Source organism: Pygoscelis adeliae, unplaced genomic scaffold, assembly GCF_000699105.1.
Source record: "Pygoscelis adeliae isolate BGI_AS28 unplaced genomic scaffold, ASM69910v1 Scaffold66, whole genome shotgun sequence".
Lineage (NCBI taxonomy): Eukaryota > Metazoa > Chordata > Aves > Sphenisciformes > Spheniscidae > Pygoscelis > Pygoscelis adeliae.
The window spans coordinates 346,935-352,139 of NW_008825167.1; positions in this window are offsets into that span (position 1 = coordinate 346,935).

The following is a 5,205-nucleotide window of genomic DNA, read 5'->3' on the forward strand; positions in this document are numbered from 1 at the left end:
TACCCTTACCTCTGCTGCTGTGATTTTTATGGGCCTGATCCAAACCCACTTGAAGTTTTTGGAGAGGCTTCCATTTATTTCAGTGATCTTTGCATGAAGTCCCAAGAGACATTTGCCAGTTTTTTAGAGGAGAATTGTCAAATTATGGGAGTTCCACTTTGGTCACTTAGGGACTGATCCTTAAAACAGTGGTCTCCAAACTTTTTGGATCGTGCACCCCTATCAGCAAAAAAATTTTGAGCATGCACCCCCAGTATATGTATAATCATTTATTTATAAATTATATACATGTACTACTGTACTAATACATTATGTACATTATAAAACATACACAAAATAGAAATTTAAGAAGGATGAGCCAAAGATGAAATAGATTTTTTTTTTAGACAACCCAATGTGTTGTCTTGTGTGCACCCCACTTTGGAGACCACTGTCTTAGAGAGTCCATTCATTGGCAGTGGCAACTTCACATCATATACCGCCCAGAAGTAGTTTATATACAACTACTTGTACGAGCATCACAATTCGGGAACCACTCATTTATGCCATTGACAAGTTTGAACACTTTACAAGCTTGTCAATGGCATAACCCTTCTCAGTTTTTTCCATCTGTAAAATGGGGAAAAAAAGGAAAGTTAACAAGGTTACACACCCTGCAAAGGGTTTTTGAGAAGGCAACTATAACACTACTACTACTAGGAGTCTTACAGGATGCTAAGCATTGTAACATGTATGTTTCTTGGACAAAAAAATACCCTGGGCAAGTTGTGGAGATTAATAAATGAGCCTGATATTACCCTTTTACATTATAAGAATGATTTCATAATTTTCATAATTTAAGGTATGATGCCAGAATCATGCTTCTTCCCCAAACTAAATGAATCAGCAGAGAGTTGCAATAAAAAGAGGCTATCTGTCAGCTTATGCTTTAACTAGAGCTGAGCCATATTTTGGATTCAGACGTCAAATGCAGCTATAGTCAGCCATGGTTTAAATTCAGCTTGGCCTAGAGAATCTGCTTCAGCTTTTGCTTTGTTTGGTTTTTTTTTTTAAATGACCATTAATTATGGATGCGAACTTTTTGCTCTATCTGGGTATGTGTAAATATTTTGAAGCTTCTGTTCACTGTCTCCCATAATGTTTGAACCCTGCTTACTGAGAGTGAAAACTTGGGCCAAGTTACATCAGGTTGTCTCTCCTGTGCTCCTGACTACTTGAGCTGGTTCCACTAGAATGCTATTGTCCAAGAAAACTTTCATGCTGCTTGACCCTGTTCGCACATACATGTCCCATGCTTCCTTCATTTTCCTTCTCAGAGCATGTTATTAAGTAAGTGTATCGGGACTAAATATGTTAATTTTTCAATAAGAAAACCCCAGATAAAATTAATTTACATGATTATTAGGATTTCTGAATACCTGAAAAAAATCACAATTATTTTATGAAAGGAGCAATTTCCAAAGGTATAAAAATATTCAACATTCACAAAAGCTGCTCACCTAAATGTCACTCTGAACTTTTGAAATCTCCTTCATAGTTATCTTTCCCTTCTCCACTTTATGACCTTAGGACTGAGAACATGTCTATTTAATGTCTACATTAAAAGGTAGCATGTCTACATTGAAATATTCAGCTACTATTAGCCACTGTAAAATCAAATGATCACTAACTTCCTCAGACCTTGCCATCATATTAAAATTATTATCATCCCATTTCTCCAGAGAAACATTGTTTTAGCTGAACATCCTAATGCAATGTTTAAAAGAGGATTTCTTCTTTATTTTTAATATATACCAGTTATTGCACGCAAACTAAGTAATACAGGGAAAAGGAGGCACAGCTCTGTGGTGTCATCACTTTGTTAACATTGCCATAACCAGCTTGCTCAAAATGGAAAAAAGTTTAAGATAATACAGCACACCACAGAATATAAAGTCCCAACACCACACAATAAGAAGTCTAGTGTGTCAGTCACTGATTTAATATGAAAGATTTCAAAACAAAACCTTGGTGTACGAAGCCCATTGCAGCAAAGGGTTGGAAACATTCTCTCTTGCCATTTGAAATATGTTTACAGGAGAAGAGCTGGAGTCTGTGCCACCATCAGCTCAAACATTAGTTCGCCACTCTCCAGTGAAGAGCACAACAGAAATTAACTCAGTAGTGTCTTGTCTTCTGCTACCACAGGAACTCAGTCACCCTACTGAACTTCATCCACCAAGATCAATGCAGTGAGTAATCGATATAGTAACAGCTCATAGAGAGGTATGACATTAAACTGCGTTTGGTTAATCCATGGCTGGAACAAAGCTCACCTAGAAGCTCAGCTCAAAAAATCTCCCAAGCAGAAGTGAAAGGAAAGCTCTGCTTGGGTAAAATTAATGAAAACAATGAACTCAGAGCTGTGTGTTTTGGAATAAGGCAGTGAGGGGTCTGCAAATTCTAGAAGGCCAAGGAATCCTCATCTAGAATATTTTGTTCCATGTAAGTATGTGTGTGTGTGTGTATTATATACGTGAAATATATATATATTCATGTATGTATTTATATAAAAAGCACAGCATTTACATATTCAGCAGTAATACCCAGTTAGTGCTGGCTTATAGGTAACAAGAAGAGAGCAGGTGACTTGCTGCTAGTTACATCATATTTGTCCCTTTGTCAGCCTGGACTATAGCAGCAGCAGTTTACTGTCACTGCCCTCAGGGTCAGCGGATCTTATGGGCAACTTGTTGTTCATTACACACATATTTGGAACCATTACTATGCAATATTAATTTTAAAAGCTTCCTGTAACTTTAGTAATATATGTAATATTTACACATAAATAACCTTTGCATCTGAATCTAGGTCAACTCATTGCCTCTGTCATGAAAATAATACCTAATAACTGATTATGTCAGATTGAGGAAACTGATCTTAGCCACCTTGAATTGTTGCTTTTGAAGGCACATGTTGTCAAGCCTTTTTGTGTGCAACAATCTGACACAAAGGAAGTACCTCTGGCAAGTTGATTATATTTATCCATCTTGCAAGCAGTTGTCCAGCCTGTGGATTTCATCTCTTACTCTGCAGGAGCGTTTTGCAGCCAAGATATGCTTGCAGGATGCATAGGCAAAGAGCTGGTGAAGACTCGCCAGGGTCATGAACCTGAAACCACACGTGTTTAAGTATGTCGATATACCTGCTGAAGTAATTGTGACTATTTGCATGGTTTAAGTTAAGTTTTTTCAGATTTGGGACTGTGCTCGTTAGCATCAAGTTTAATATAACAAAATCAATAAATTAGTTTGATCCCAGATCTTTTAAATGTTGAGTTGTGTAGTGTGAAGTCGTTTGGACAAAAATGTTTGAATCAGCTTGCAATAACACATGGAAGAGTTCATGCAACTGCAGTCAGAGTGAGGAAAAATAACCTACATTGACAAACATTTAGCAAAAAGAAAAACACGTGAATAGAAGTTTATTCCAGTTCATCATAACCAGTTGTGACCTATAGTGTACCATAGTTTCCATTCTTAAAAGAAAAATTGTGGGCTAGATAAAACTCTGTTGCTGTACTTGTTTTCAGTACCAAAATATGTCCTTGATTAGATAGCCTCAGTCACAAACAGTTACATACATTTTCTTGCTACTTGCTCATAGAAACAGTGCTCTCTGTGTTAGGACCTAATTGGAACGGGAACTAATTTATTTGTATAGATAAATGCAATAATAGTGGAAATGAAAGATTTTCTAATTATTTTTTCCTTTTATCAAGTAAGCATAGTGTTAAGAACATATCAAAATTCTTCATTAATTTACATCCAGTACTTTTTCCTAGAAGTTTTTTAGTAGTGATTTTTTTTTTCTCTTCTTAGTCAAAGTGGTTTGAAGTGGTCCTGGTTTCTCCAGAAGCTTTCATAAATCATGCTAAACAAGACACATATCTTTGTGGTTTAAAACTCGGTTAGGATGAGAATGTTAGTTCCAACTATGCAGTTTGAATTTTTGTCATCTATAGTTTCTGTTGATGCCACAACAGAAGGGGGAAAAAAAGTTTCCGACAATTTACAGGCAATTTCAAAATTCCATTGTTATTTAGAGGACATGCAGATTAAGACAGGAATCTTTGTCCTGGACTTTCAGAGGCATTTGAAGTGCACCCTGAAGTACAAATGAAGAAATGGAAATACTTTCATAAGGAATTACTGCTTCTGAAATAGGAATTCTTTGCATAAGTTTATTGAAATTTGGTGGATTATTTTCTGTGGCTGTTTTAGACTGTCTGCACTTGGGAATTTTCCACTATTACCAGTCTGCATGTAGCACTACCAGAGCCTCAACTGTAGACAAGCCATTTGTGTCCTTACCAACAGATAACAACTTTTTTCAAAGCAGGTTTGGATGACACAGTAATATGAATGACAGCATCTGCTGGTACATCAGAAGTACCGTAGACTGAGCTATGTTGGCAGGCAAGTCATAAGTACCTCTCCTCAGGCGTTGCTTTCTTTCTTTTGTGACAGTAGCCACTATGAGAAACCTTGTCACATGGGAAGACAGGGTTAATGTACTCTGAAACTATATGCACTTCATGTGAATAGAAACACTTGTACAGAAGCTGTATGAAAATCTAAGGACTCGTGGCCAACCAGTTAAGGGGGACCAGGAGAGTCAGTGGAGCATGGCCAGGCCTGTGGCTGTCCTGCTGCCCACCTGCAGCCTTCTGTCCTCTCCTGCCCTACTTCTCTGGTGGATCAGAGCTTGTTTTTACCCAAAATACCACCGGGACAATGCTTGAGCAGCAAAGTCGTGCAAGATGGATGTTCTTGGCTATCTGGGTTTCCTCTCTGGTTCTGTTTTCTAATGAAGAAAATACCTTTATGTTTGTATATCTATCTGACCAAACAGGAAAGGTGTTTGCTACACCACTGAGTTACATGCAAATAGAGTGATGTACCTGGGACAACAGAGAACCCGTCTAGACTTCCCATACAAAATAATTGTTTCTGAGCCACCTATTGTCACTTAGGAGCAAGATCTTAGGGTTATAGTGTGTCACTGTGCTGGTTTTGGCTGGGATAGAGTTAATTTTCTTCACAGTAGCTAGTATGGGGCTGTGTTTTGGATTTGTGCCAGAAACAGTGTTGGTAACACAGGGATGTTTTCATTACTGCTGAGCAGTGCTGACACAGAGTCAAGGCCTTTTCTGCCTCTCACCCC